The sequence below is a fragment of the Desmodus rotundus genome, chromosome 6, assembly GCF_022682495.2.
Source record: "Desmodus rotundus isolate HL8 chromosome 6, HLdesRot8A.1, whole genome shotgun sequence".
In the NCBI taxonomy this organism is placed as follows: Eukaryota; Metazoa; Chordata; class Mammalia; order Chiroptera; family Phyllostomidae; genus Desmodus; species Desmodus rotundus.
Genome location: NC_071392.1, coordinates 30,048,573 through 30,064,139, shown reverse-complemented (window position 1 = coordinate 30,064,139; position 15,567 = coordinate 30,048,573). Strand labels below are relative to the sequence as shown.

The following is a 15,567-nucleotide window of genomic DNA, read 5'->3' as shown; positions in this document are numbered from 1 at the left end:
TTTCCATCCTTTTACTCTTCTCACATAGGTAAGTCATTTCTCTTCCCTCTCCTCCCCTCAACCCACACTGAGAGTCAGGGGACCCTTCCCTTCTCTCCAACGTGCTTCTTCAAAACCCAACTCTTACGCTTGCTACCTAGGAGAATGTGATGTCATAGAAGTTGTGGAAATAATTGTTTCATGGGGGGAATAGTGAAGAAACCAAATCTTTCTGACAGGTCAGGTAAGAAAAGGGAAAACTTTTTTCTTAATATTTATCACACACTGTGTAGTCAAGTCTTTGGGAGGAGAAGTTTCAGGGCAGTTTTGGGAGGAGAGGACAGATGGGGGTGGGTTGAGACGTGAACAGGAGGTGAAGAACTAAGTACTAAGATCAGTTGTGAAGTAGAGGAAAGAGTTTGGAACTGGTGAATGTGGGATCAAAAGAGTATTTTATTCACATGCAAAATACCTCAGCACTTAAATATTTGTGTAACAATGATAAAAACAGGGGGAATGACAAAGGCAGGAGAGACTAAGGCCCATCCATAGACTAAATTATTTGTATTCTTCAAATCAGCTGCCCAGACTCATGGAGCAGCAAGTGATTGGTGGAAGGAGGAGAACATGGGTCTTCTGACATTTTGTAAAGGGGTCTTCCAAAGTCAGGCACTTCACCAGGACCGTTCACACGTGGGGCATAACCTCAGCAGCTATGCTTTTACCACAAAGCCCCCGCTTCCGCAGGTGACTGGTTCCGAATGTGCAGTTGACTGAGCTAGACTCATCAGGGTAGCTCTCCTGGATTTTGGAATGGGAGTTCAAAACAGGACAGTATAGGTTGGCCTTTGAGCAGAAAAAGTATAACTTTGAAGTTGTGGACTAAGAAGCATATAATCTGTTCTGCCAAGATAAAACAATTGAGCAGATTCACTGGTGTCTAGCAACTGTGAAAGGACGCAGACCTGCCTATTTTCTCCTCATTGTGTCCCTGGGATCTGGTGCTGTACTTGGAATGAAATACGTGCTTACTAAATATTTGTTAAATGAATGAGTGAAAACTGAAATAATGAACCATTCAGGTTTATGTACTGGTAAAATAAATATGATGCCATATATTGTTGGTCATTATTCCTTTCTCTGAAGGTGTTATTTATCCAAACATTCATATATTGATTTAACTTCAGCAGAGCTGCACAATCTCCCAAGTTAGATATTATGGGGAAAAAAGAAAATACATGTCTATAACTTTTCTTAACGTTTATAAAACCATCAAGTCATTTCTTGGCATTGTTTCATTTTAAATCACAATTTAATTTCATAAAAATCAAAGATCAATTTGATTTAATTTTAAAAAAAAGTATTACTACAGGAATCCCATTACATTTGTTTAGTTTTTTAAAATTAAGGCTTTTTTAGTTAGTTTGTTTTTTTTATAATATGCTACTTGGTTAGTAAGGCCTGTTTTCCCTTGGATATGGCAGCATGAAAATTATGTAGAGAATATTTCTGCTCATAGAAGTCTTAGGACTTCAGACCATCCCATCTGTAGATTTTTCAAATCATTCAGTTCAAATTACTCGGATGTAGTACATTCAGTTCTCTGTAGCCACTTTCAGTTTTCTCTAAGCACTTATAAAAATTAGACTCTGGAAATGCTGATCAGAGTCAATTTGACTGGACCGATGAGATGTTCTTCCATAATCACTAAAAAGCCAATATTGAAGGTTAAATTCTGTTGCTAGGCAACCCAGAAATACCCAGTATACCTAATAACTTTCTTCTACTCAAACACAAGTTGTAGTGAACTGCATCAATCAACTGAAGAATCAAATGCCGTTTCTTTGAAAGAGAACTCATGTGATAAGGACAATACTTCTACAGGTGTCCGGCTACCGTATGATTAAACATCTGTAGTTATTTTTATAGTGTCTATGTGCCCATGTGACCACAGTACAATTTTTTTATTTATTGGACCAGAGACTTTTAACTCATTAATTCAATCCATTATCCAAACCCTTACTTAGCTATATGTAATGTCAGGGCCTATGAATACAGAAGTAAATGGAGAAAACTTGGCCCATGGGGCGTTCACATTCCAATGTTGGAGATAAAAAAGTAAACAAAGCATTTCAAAGATGACAAAATAGGAAAAACAAAACCAAGTATATAAACAGTGTAATGGGATTACTGAGGATAATTAACTTTTCTGAAGGACTTCATGTCTGAGCTGAGTTTTGAGAGAACAGCTAAGGAGGGGGAGGGGAGGGGATGGAGAGATGGAGCAAAAGGAAACAGAACTCACGGACACGGACAGCAGTGTGGTGACTGTGGGGGGAAGGGTGTATGAGGAGGATAAATGGTAATGAAAAAATAGGAAGTAATTCAGGGTATTTATTCTACCAGCATCCTCTTCATTCTAGGTCACTGAAAGTTGGCTGTGACCCTCATTAGAAGTCACAGCTCCTGTCAAACAGCCCTCATCAGGTTCCAGAAACTCCCGATTCCCTTCATCACATTAAGCTTAGAGGGTAGAAACAGCTCACAGTTGGTACTGGCCTGGGAAATGTAATTATCCAATATAGATGTGGAATCTTCATGTAATTCTATAAATAATCACTTTATTAAATTATCCAGTTTGATCATGCCAGTTTATTCCTCCCAGGATCCTAGAACAGCACCTTCATTTGCTAGTTCCTTCAGCATATAGAATGTGTCATCTTTATTTTTTTTAATCCATATTTTAAAAATCATGTCTGTGTATGACATTGCTTCTATGTGACCCTCACCCCATTGCTACTGGTCCAGCTCCTAGCCACTTTTCAATTCTTAGATGAAATGCTATCTCTTCTGTAACACTTTCCCTCCAAGGTGACTCATATGTCTTGGTTTACCTGCAACAATCCTGGTTAACACCTGTTTTCCTGGCATAATTGTCAATTGATCCCCCTTTCTTTCTTAAAAATGTGCAAGTTTAGATGATAAATTATATTGTCATCTTATCTGTGAGTCTTTCAACCACATGTAATTTCTCCCGTTTCTGACCTCTGCGTAATTTTATTTGCACTTCTTGCCTAGATAATTCTTTCTATTGATATCTCAGACATTTGTGTTTATCTCCAAACCTGTCATGACCTGTGACCTCCTGGAGAGCAATAACCATGTGTCTCATTGCCCCGCCCCCTCTAGTCCCCAGTACACTAGAAAGAAATGTATGTAGAAAGAAACTATGCAGACAACATATATTTTAATTTTATAGATAAACTATATATGTATTTCTTTATTCATATACATATATTTTGTATATATTTATATATAAATTACGTATAGAAACTATATATATGATGTGTACCCATATGTATATGGGTACATATGTATACACATGTATATATGTGCGTGTATATATATACATATGTTTACACAGAGAGAAAGAGAGGATATTTGTCTCCTTCACAATATAAAACAATTCCAATTGATCGTCATCCTTGAATTAAAGTTGGGTGAGACTGGCGTTTTATGAAGGAAAAGGGTGGTCAGGCAAACACTGGGCTTTGAGCACAGCCGCCGCTGTCAGAGTGCCAGCCTCGCGAAGGTCAGCAGGCCTCACGGCAGAGCGGAGATGAGAGCCGCAGGAACCGAGAGGTTTGCTCTGGCACAACGTGTGGCTTGGAAACTCTCCCACACTGGGGTACGCTGAGGGGGCTATTTTCACACAATAGGTCATAAATCATCTCTATAAAAAATTAAACTAAACCCTTTTTAGGCACAGTTTTGCAAGGCTGGAAACATTTAGATTATTTTTTAAATCTTCCCAGTAGTATGGCTTACTTCTTGATGACAAGAAAAACAGCTCATTCATTTTTGTTTCTCTAGTGTCATTTACCCCACTAACAATCGGTTGCTGAACTGATAATGGTGCCTTCAAAAATAGATCTTTCATCTCATCATACAAATATAATCATATGTGTAATTACACACATGTACATGTATAAACAAATTTAATGCTAAATTATATCTACATTTTAAATTTGGCCATCTTTTCATTATTTTTTTAGACACATACTTTAGTGCTGAATTAATATTATTAGAATTCTATCAAAATATCCATATAGATCACACTATATTACAAACAATACAAGGCAATTCAAAGCCATCTTGTTATCTGTCTTTCATACTTAAGCTAACAGCACTCAGATTTAAACTAAAATTTAGAAAAGGTTAGAGTCCATCTCTTGTCAGTGACTTGATGTGCCTGACATGGATCTTCAAACATTTACTGTACAGAAGTGCCCTTCACTTTAAACCAACTTTACATATTGTCAAGAAATTAAATGTGGTCTCTTGAAGCTCTGTCAAGCGCAATTTTCATCATACCCACCAATCTTAGAATTGCAAGAGGTCGATGCGTTCATCACGTCCTTCTCTCTGCATGGATGGCTCTCAGTAGTGGTGACATGACAGAAACAGCTGTGTAGCTTTCGAATGTACTCAATACTCGGGCCTTGTTTCTGCACTGCTGTCAATGAAATCACTTATGGATTGAAGATGCTGGAGGGTATATGACCGAAGAGGAAGGAGCTACACCGAGAGGACAGAGGCTATGTTACTCGATGCAGAGAGGATGTGGATGTTTTGCTGCATCACACCAACCACCCAGCCTCCCCGTTTCACCTAATCTCTCTGTGCTGTTTCTCAGAAAATAGGAGGTTAACCAAAATGACCCCACGATCTTCCACCCCACTCTACTTGTCACTAACAGTGACATATCTTGGCAGGTGGTTATTACTTTCATGTATATGTATTCTTAAATATGGAGAGATGGGGGAGGCCAGAAAATAATTAAGTAAAAATAGCATTGCACTAATCTATAATGATTAATAATAGTTCAGAAATCTCAACAATTGTGTAAACCACAATCCTACAATACATGTTAGGGATGGGAAAATGAAGAATATAATTTAATTTTTTACCCGGATATAGAGCTAAGTAAGAACATTTTCCCTGATTCACTGTGGAGCTTCCAACTTTACTTGAAGAGGCATATTTTCCCTGCAAAATGAGTCTGAAAACCACATTATTGCTTAGGACTCTGAATATTTCTTATATTTCAAGTACCTATGATTTTTAAGACTAGGCAACCTCACAAATACTACAGATTTCCAGGATAATAGAATATCAAGTCATTTCTGCCCCGCCTGGTTTTCGGCAGTTCTAAAGTGGATATAAGGTTGTATTAAAGTATAGAATCCTAGAGAGAGTGAGCACTAGGTTCCATTTTACCATTTTTTAATAAATTCTAAATTTTTATAAACTTGATGGCACCATTTTCTGGCCTATGCATAGAAATGTCATTTTTGAGAATGTATTTTTAAAGAGGGGAAAGGAAGGAGAAAGAGAGGGAGAGAAACATCACTGTGTGGTTGCCTCTCGTGTGCCCTCTACTGGGGACCTCATCCTCAACCCAGGCATGTGCCTGGCAACCCCAAATCAATTCACTGAGCCACACCAGCCAGGGCTGAAATGTCACGTTTCATATTAGAAGATGTTAGACATCCTTTCAAGGAGGGTTCTTCATGATAACTGATGACTCCAATGGCCTGTTCTGGAGAAAAGACTACAATAATTATACTTCTGAAATATTTTTGGAAATATATATAATTTTTCAGTTCCTCTATTTTAGAAGACATCAGGATATAAACTATTCAAATAAACTATTCATGTCCTTTTCTCTCGGCAGCAACTATTTCAGTATCATAGAAGATCCCAAGTGGTCAGCTTTATTACAATGCTTTTTTTTAAAGCTTCGTTCAGGAACATTTGCTTTAACTCTATACCTCAAATGTGACCATTAATGGATATACTGTTTTCTTTACATGATCATTTTTAGTTGCAAAATTTGTAATTCAACTACCTTTCAGTGCTACTAAAAACAATGGGATCTAATCTGATTGCATGAGGACACTTTAGGGAAATTGTTCCATGAACAGAGGAGTGGAGCAGCAGTACCCTAGTGCACTTAGAGGCAGTTAGTCCTTCAACGTTGAAGCCAGTGGCAAGAGTTATCTCCTAGAGGAAGTCTAAAGTGAGATTAGCTATTGCAGGTTCATATGGAGAGTAGACTTTGGGCAAAATGAGATTTGTTTTGAGTTTGTCCTCAATAAGAAAGTCTGCAATCAAATGCTTAATATTGTTTTTACGTGCCAAAAAATTTAGAAAGTATCACAGTGTGAAGATGTTTGAAAATGCCAAAAGCCTCAACTAATGCAATATTCCTTTTGAATTAATATAAGTAATACATATTAAGTGCCTAATATGTTCTATGAACTTTACACAGATTATTTTTATCCATTATTAAGATATTTCTATAAGGATGAGTACCATACCATCCTCATTTTATGGGTGAATAACTCTAAGCTCTCCAGGTTCTATAACATGCTGAAGGTCAGAGCCAGCATGTGGTAGAGTCAAGACTACCTTGGGCAATCTGACTCCAGCACCCTAGACTCTTAGGCATAAAACTATTACCCCAGTAGTATAGTACTCTAGTTAAGAACTGTAGAGTTAAATATGAGTTTAACCCTGACTCCATCTAATTTTCCAAGGAAGTATTTCAGGTTAAATAAACTTACAGAGTTTCCTACAAAATGGGAGTAAAAATATCTATGTCATCAGCTTATTATAAAGGTTGGAAAATAATATAAAGGGAATCAGTAAAAGACTTTCCTTTTCCATTTGTAACTAAGGTCGGCTACTTAAATTTCACATATCTCCATACATCTTCTAAAATAAAACCATAGAGATCAAAATAGGCAACAAAGAAAACTACCCAGAGCTTATTCCTACAGGACAAGTAGGAGGCAGTGATAATACAACTCTTCGCCACTTGACAGTGGACGTTAAGAGGTTGGAAGTGAGCAGCCTAGAAGCAGCAGTTTTGAGAAACACTGTTCTAGGGAAGAGGAGGCACCTCAGGAAGAAGGCTACCCCTTGGATGGTAAAAGGAAAAGACAAAAGTGGCAGAAAAAGGCTCTAAGGAAATGAAATATTTTTTTAAAATAGGATACAAACAGTAAAAAACCCACATGCTTTATTAAAGAAATTGCAGTTTACTGTGGAAACAAAAAAAGCTAGTGAAGTAATAATTTGTTAAAATTCAAGAAGAAATTTTATAAACTTTACAAATACTCCCTCTACCCGCGGAGGGATTGACAACCATTGATTTACCAGATGGCTCATGCCTAGCTCCTCTACAGAACTCCCACCTGACAAGGGGAAACGGGATAGAGGCACAGAATGGGCCAGGATGATTGTCACACCTCTCTGCAGAGCTGGGTGCCCGCAGATGTCTGCACTTCCCATAGAACTGGGGCAAGTAGGACTAATAATATATGCTCATCTTATTTCAAACCTGAGGCTAGCCAAGTCTGGCCATTTTTTTTTTTTAATTTGAAAGTAATCCAAAGCATCATCACATTTTCAGTTATTTTGTAACCTATATCAGTTAACTGGGGAAAGCCAACCTCATGATGATATCTTTAAGGATAAGAGAACAATGCCCTTGAACTAGAAAAAATCATATTTCTTGATTTCCCAGGTATATATATATTTGGAGATATTATTATATCAAAGAAGTGTCAACATATGTGTTTTAGAAATATAATCAAATTATATCTTTTGATAGGAAATTATAACATTTCCCCAAGTAAAGAAAGGCAGAGATGTCTGCCTAACATTATCTGTATTGTCAAGAGGTAAGTTGACATCACTTTGGAGAAAAAAATACCAAGAAATTGTGAATATCTCATTAACAGAATTGGCAAGTCATCAGGGACTGCATATCTCTCAAATGCTAATGTTAATCTTGTTTAAGAGAAAGTGTAGTCATCTAATTCATAGAGCTATGGTGTGTCATTGGTAACTACCATCAACGTTTATGGCAAATGAATTGTTAATGCCAATTCCTGATATTCTGCTCTAATTTTCTGCAAAGAACAAATCAAAAATAAAAAAAGTAAGCCCTAATTATGATCTTGGAAATTTTCCAGATCACAGGTATATCAATGCCTTCAGTGGAGCTGACTGATACTGATCTAAATATACAGGAGATCTGCATTTATTTCTGAGTTCTCCCACCTTATCATCAATTTATGGATGCATGCAGTGGTACGGGCATGCAATATGCACTCATAAACCTGAGTCTACATCAAAAGATGAATGAATAAAGAAAAGGTGAGTTCCAGGCAAGATGGTGGTGAAGGTGAATGCGGGACTCCAATCCTCCCACAACCACATCAAAATAACAGCTTAACCATAGAACAACCATCATGCAGAACTGCCTGAAAAGCCATTGAACAAAAGCCCTACAAGTAAGGATATAAAGAAGAAGCCACATTGAGACTGTTTCTGGGGAAAATGTTTCCTGATAGCAGCAAGAGAAAGCAGAATACATTGCCCGTCCCCCTCTGTCATGAAAATGTAACTAGAAGAGAAAAAGCATGACCTGACCAGGCCCTAGACCTTGCAAATATCATGAGGATGTGTCCTGGGAGCTGCAGATGCTGTGCAAAACAGATTAAATTCTATCATGTGAGATGTCATCACAAATCTTGAAGAAGTATCAAGATGAATATGGCGTTTCTGCTATCACTGCAAATTTTCAGATCTCTCAAGATTCATCAGGGAGTCTTAATTTGAGTGAAACATCCACATCTGATAACATAGAAACCTATCGACGGAACGTAAATTCTTCTGGGCACCCCACCTTCAAGTGTTTACTGGATTACGGGAAGAGTAATCTCCTATCTCAGAGAGTTCCTGCGACACATTCTGTTTGCCTGTCTCTTCCTTGGCGAGATCCTAGCCAGGTCACTAGAAATTTCATTAGTCATCTAAGTCAAAGATATCTGTGTGTTTATAGAGAATCTGTGAATCTATAGCTAGATGAGGGAAACCAACATCAAACTGCTGTTGGAGAATTTTTTCAAGTAGTCATCTGAAGGCTGTAGGCATCTCTGTAGCTTTGTGTCTGCGAGTGACATCTTTAAGGAGAAAACTACATGAAGTCACTGTTTCAGTAATGTGTGTGTATATTAATAAAAGTAATTCGGTCTAGAAAATGTGGTATATATATAATAAAATAGTACTCAGCCTTAACAAAAGAAGGAAAGCCTGCCATTTGCAACAACATGGATGAAACAAGAGGACATTATGCTGAGTGAAGTAAGCCAGACACAGAAAGAAAAATATTTCATGATCTCACTTATATGTGGAATCTAAAAAAGCACAACTCATAGAAAAAGAGAGTACCGCACTGGTTTCCAAGGGCTGGAGGGGTGGGGGGAAAGGAAAAAAATGTTGGTCAAAGGGTAAAGTTTTGTTTGTCTGGGAAGAGTTAGTGCTGGATATCCAAGGCACAGTGTGGTGACTTGGGGATGGAGGCATCAGTGAAAACAAAAGCAAGCAAACAAACAAAACCCAAAGGCTATCGCTCTCTGTTCTTTAGTAGAGGCAAATGTTAAATAAACAATACAATAAATAAATACATAAATATATAGTATTCTAACATGAGAAATACAGATACTTTTCTACTCCTCATTAAGATTTGCCAATTACAGTGAATCTTTCTGAATACATTTATGTCATATAATTCGTAATATTTTATGTGTTTGTAGTCCCTGCCAATTTATTTATTGACATATTTAAAAGCTAATCTATTTCCGTTGGGATTGTCTCATCTGGCTTGGTTTAAAATTCAAATCCAGGTGTTCAACAGACTAATTAGAGTCTCTGCGTCCCAATACAAATTCCCTGGAGATGACATCTGTCTGGCTCAGTGTGATTATCACTCGTTCCTTCTCCTGTTTAGACTTCAAATCAATTGAAATACAGAGACAAAAATGAGAGAGTGATCAAGATACCCATTTTGTTTCTGGTAAAGCAAAATTTCAGGGGTAAGAACAGCATTTGCTTATTTAAAGACAGCTGATCCCCCAAGTTTTCTAGTGATACCTATGAACTGATTCTGATACTGCATCACAAAATAGGAAGGAGCTGGAAGTTGCTAAAAGCCTATTGGTTCACATTGACCAGTGAGAAGCAGAGTGGGTTGGGAAAGCCTACCTTAAACACCTTTTGAAAGCTGAAGAATTATCAGCTGGCCTAACATGGGACTCAGTGAGTTGCCTTTTTACAAGTACTGGATGATTTTGAGATGGTCCAGGAACCACACTGTGAGAAACCTTAGCCTAAAAAAGAAGAAAAATTAAAATAGGAATCAGTGAAATTGCAGAGAGGAAGAGAAAAAAAAATTAAATTTAATGTTGGTGACAGGGAAGAACAGGTAAACTTCTGTATGTGTCAAGAAGTTTATGTATATTTTATCTTATTTTGAGATATGTAACTATTTTGTCTTTTAGAAGTTAGTCAGAATATCCAAATGCTGTCTTATTAAATCATAAAATATTTTCATGGTCAGCAAATTTTCTCTGTAAAGGGCCAGACAGTAAACATTCTGGGCTTTGAAGGCTATACACCATCTTTTGTAACCACTCAATCAATTATACCATTGTAGCACAAAAGTAGACATGGGTAATATGCAAATAAATTGCATGGCATGTTCCAATAAAACTTTATTTACACAAACACGTAACGGGTCCTATTTGGCCCATCAGCAGTAAGTTGCTGATCTCTGATATAGTTGCTTAGCAAGTATTGTCAGCTATTTGAGGAAGACATGAAAGATAATTGAAATTCTAAAAGGTGTATAGAAATTCAACAGAAAATTAAAATCTAGGTTAAATTATAATATAGCTTTTTAAAAGTAAAATGTAAAGAAAATTTATAAATAAAAATTCTGAATATGAGTCTGGTAAGTTCTGGAGAGCTAATATACAATAGTGCGACCACAGTTAACAATACTGAACTATATACTTGAAATTTACTAAGAGGGTAGATATTAAGTATTTGCACCATAACAAAAGAAAGAAAGAAAAAAGAAAGTGGCAACCACATGAAGTAAGTGGATATGCTTTAGTTTTGACCATTTCATAACACATATTATATTAAATCATCAAGTTTATGCCTTAAATATATACAATTTTTAATGATCAATTATACCTCAAAAAAGTCCATTTGGCAAGTAGACTCCACTGAGCAAATAACAGTTAAAAAATTACAAGGTACTTACAGTTCATAAAAGAAAAGGCATTTCTTCTAAACGGCTTTATGGTAGTTACTAAGATTATAACGTGTGCTAAGTAAATCATAATAGAGAGAAAAATCACACTTTAACTTGTAGCTAAAGAATATTATTAGGAAATTTTACATCTCAGACATGAGAAATGTCTTATTAAAATATAGGGAGGAGGTCCCCAATGGCTTTCATAGGCTCGGAAACACTCTTATGTCTTAGGAAAGAGTTTCTCACTGCAGGCTCAAACATACCATCGGTGCCCACGCATCAGGGGTTAAGATATATGTTTAATAAAATGTGGTTAGTAAAATGCCATGCGGCAAAATTCAAATCATGAAATGCCACAAAATGAGGGGTCGTGACAACCTGGGTTGTGAAAGAAAACGTCAGTAATGGAATGGAATAGTCTGGATGGACACTTGCCGATTCATTTCATTTTCACTAGGCCCCTTCGCTTCCTCTCTCTTTGTGAGCTATGCACATATAAGCGCCCCCTTTGCTCCTTAGCCCTCTCTCTCTTCCTCCCTTCCCTCTCTCCCCACATAGTGTTTTAAGTAGGCACTGTTCAAATACTTTTAAAAGATAAATAAAAATCATATAAAAAAGAAAACCCTATAAAGTTCAATGATAGCTCTTTTTACTCATAAAAACTTTGTTAAACAAAAATGTAGTGAGTTTGAAATATTATAATAAGATAGAAATGAGTCCTTGAGCCAGTTAGATTTTGGGGAAGTGTTCATTGTTGTTTAGTCTTACTATCGTATTAAGAAGAAGACAATCTGAGCTCCACTTTCCTGTTCTCTATGGTTTTTAGTTGTTTTTTCACGTACTTTATAGTGCCTGCCACTGTGGAGTTGTGCTACTTCCGAATACTGTGGTCGAAATACAACCAATTGGCCAGAAATCAGATCATTTTGTGTGGAGATGGTAATAACTTTGGAAATAGATATTTCCAAATATATATTCCAAATAGAAATAGATATTTCCAAATATCCATTCCGAATAGATATTACATTGGTCATCGGCCAATTAACCAGCCTCCCAGTACCAGGTGGGCATCCTTGTGTAATCTCCCCTCTAAATCTGGGCTGGTCCCGAAGTACACTTTAATTAATAAAATGCAGCAGGAGTGACACCGTGCCAGTTCTTGGCTGAAAGCTTAGGAAAACCCAGAAACGTTTGCTCTTGTATTTTGCCCTGTTGCATTTTGAAAGCCTCCAACTGCCGTGTAGGAAGTCCAACCACCCGAGAACACAATGCACATGGTCAGGCTGACCATGGGAAGTCCACCTGCTTGAGAAACGAGGTGCCAGTCAACAGTAAGAACAGCGGCCTCAAGGAGATGACCCCAGTGGGGGTGGTGCAGACAGTCCCTCGTCACTTGAGCCGCACCAGCAGGTCCAGCGTGGTGCAAAGATGAGTGGAGTCATGCCCACCATCATCCTCCGTCCAAAATTCTGTCGCACAGAATTGTGAGCAAATAAAATGGGGGTTGTTTTAAGCCACGAAGTTTTCAGATGGTTGTGCAGAAATGCTGTATAAACTTAAGTTAAAGAAGTGGGGGCAATCACAAGAAGAGCCAGGAAAAGATAAAGACCCTGGTGACCTAGTAATGTCCTGGAGGGAGATCCTGGGAATGTCACTGCATATTCTCGAAACACTCTCTGCCACAGGCGCCCTCAGACCAGTCATGTACTATTGTACCAGGTCATTTTTTAAAAATAAATGAGATGAGATAATATGGTCTTAGCAAACAATGAAGGGACATATACTTTTTTAGCTTTTGGGGAGAAAGGTCCTGCCTGTGGGGCAAGAAATAGAAACATTTCTTCTGTGGTTTATTTCCAGGATTGGAGTCTATTTCAGCTCCACATGACTCTGGGCTGACCCTGTGACTTGCTTTGACCAATAAAATTGGCAGACCTACTGTTCTGCTAGTTCCAGGCTGTAAAGGAAGTGGTAGCATCTTCTTCCTCTCTGTTCAAAACCAGCGACACATGAGAAGTCTGACTACTCTGAGGCCGCCCTGCTGTAAGGAGCCCCAGGATAGCCCTGTGGAGAGGCCACGTGAAGAGAGGCGTCTAGTCACTCCCTCCCTATTCCGGCCATCGCAGCTGAGGCGCCAGACATGCCAGTCCCAGGAGACACCAGGTAAGGCGAAAGAACCACGCCGCTGAGCCCCATTCAGATCGCAGAAGTGTAAAACGTCAAATTGTTGGTTTAAGCCTCTATTTTTTTGTTGTTAGCTCTTGCTGTAGTAATCATATAATTTAATCAAATATGTAAACCTATGAGGTTTGAATGTGAGAAGAATGAGAATTATTATTTCTATAAAAACCAAACGAAAGCTTTGAGAGTCTCAAAAAGGCTTTAAAATAGCTTAGAAAATAGAAATGTTGCTATTAAAATATGTGATTGGGGGACAAGACATAAATACGTAGGGATATTCTATGCTCGGATTGCTTTGAGATATATCGAAGTACATTTTTTTATGGTTCTCTTTTGCTTCATTTTGTCCTTGTTTACTCAAACTTGAACGTGAAATGTTCTGGTCCGAATTGTCTACTGCTGCAGTGGGCATGCTCATTGAATCAGCCCCCATGTCCACTCTGTTGCAGTAGAATATCTTTCTGGGTTCCTGATAGCTAAAAGCAGGTTTAGGAGTATGACACTGTATCCAACTACTGTAACTCTGTTAGAAGGTGATAAAACTTTTTGCTGCCATCCTGTATTTCATGCACAGAAGAGAGAGCCTGAGGCAATGTCTATCAGTCCGTCCAGATGAACACAAACAGCACCGTCTGGCAGACGCCACCCTAGGAAATGAGGCTCCTACCTGTCTGTTTTGTTCATGGTTTAGCTGAGTTTAATAAGGCTTGTAATCATAAAGAAAATTGGAAACTATGGGCCATAAATGTAACTATGAAATGAAATAATATCTGTATAATAGCAAAAAAAAAATCCCTGTTTTCTGGTGAGTGAAATCTCAGCACCCCTGAAGTGGGTAATGTAGAGGTTGAGCAAGTTTCCCTCCCAGGCCCGTGTGCTGGCACAAGCCAGGCGTGGCCCTCAGAGCCCATCGACATCTCTGGTGGTGTAAATTTCCTCCAGTCTCTAGCGTGTAGCTTACTGTGATTCTCAGCTTTTAGTGTTATTGCATAGTTTTTATTGTTATCGATGTTTAATGGGGAGTTGGAAGGCAGATTCATTTTAACTTGAAAGTCATTTAAATGTCTGTGAAAGAATTATTCCCCCCCACCACCACCCCCCAGCCAAACAGCAGTTTTATTATTTTCTTAATTCTAGAGGCATTTGACACCAGCTATTGAGTTCAGGCACCTTCTCACTTGGGAAGTGGTGGAGAAATGTGATTATATTACTTGCCAACATTATGTTTCCCATATGGAGAACATTTTATTTTCTGTCATGAGAATATTGTCATCAACCACGTGGCAGAAACAGTGAGGCACACCAGGTATTCCATGTGAGTGGAAGTATGATTGGTCATTTCTAGGCCGAAGAGTTAAAAAGTTGTGATTCTCTAGTTTTTTATTCCTCTGCCAGGATAACTGAAAAGGCCTTGAGTGACAGATGATTCACCTGTAAGACAGAGAGTACAGTCTTGGTTCCTAACTAGGTGAATGGGACAGAGCCCCTTGCCTACCCACGTAGACTATGTAGCATGAACGATTCATAAATTTTGCTGAACTTATTTAATATTTTGGAACTGTTTTGTTGCTGCAGCATAACCTAGCCTACCCTGCTAATAAAACATGTATAATAAGAAAATAAGTAATTGTTTAATTTATTCAACATAAAGTGGCTAAAGTCATCCACTGTCGCACAACACTAGGAGTAAGACGGTGCAAGAAGACATAGTCTATGTCCTCAGTGACCTTATGATCTAATGAGCAAAACAGACAAGCAAACCTTCCACAAGAGCATCTAACAAGCACCCAGCCTATTCTATACTTGGCAGGAAAATGTGAATGAGGAATTTTCAGGATAATGCAGTGTAATATAGATATGGTAATAGGTTATTATAATATAATATGGAAAGCATATAAAGAAGCAATTAATTATCTTGAGATGTCATGGAAGGCTTCCCAGAGGAGGTGACATTTGTTTGTATCTTGAAAAGTGAGTAAGACTTCACCCACTGAAAAGGTTGATTTGGTAGTCACTAGCACTGCTCAACAAAAATACCTGGCAGTCTTCCTTCCATGGTAGCATTGCACTTATAATCCCCTTTCATTTAGGAATAGCCATGTGCTTTTCTTTGGCCAAGAAAAATGAGTCGAGTAGAATGAGTGACGGACACTTTTAGGTAAAAAATTTCAGAGCCAGTGCACTATTCGGCGCAGTCCCTTCTCTCTTCTGCTATGATCACGGCAGCA

General features: G+C 38.1%; 1 pseudogene; it reads left to right on the top strand.

The window, feature by feature from the left end:
- The first annotated feature begins 7,272 nt into the window (after window positions 1-7,272).
- On the top strand, window positions 7,273-8,975 carry LOC112319796 (E3 ubiquitin-protein ligase RNF138-like; annotated as a pseudogene).
- Window positions 8,976-15,567: the final 6,592 nt, after the last annotated feature.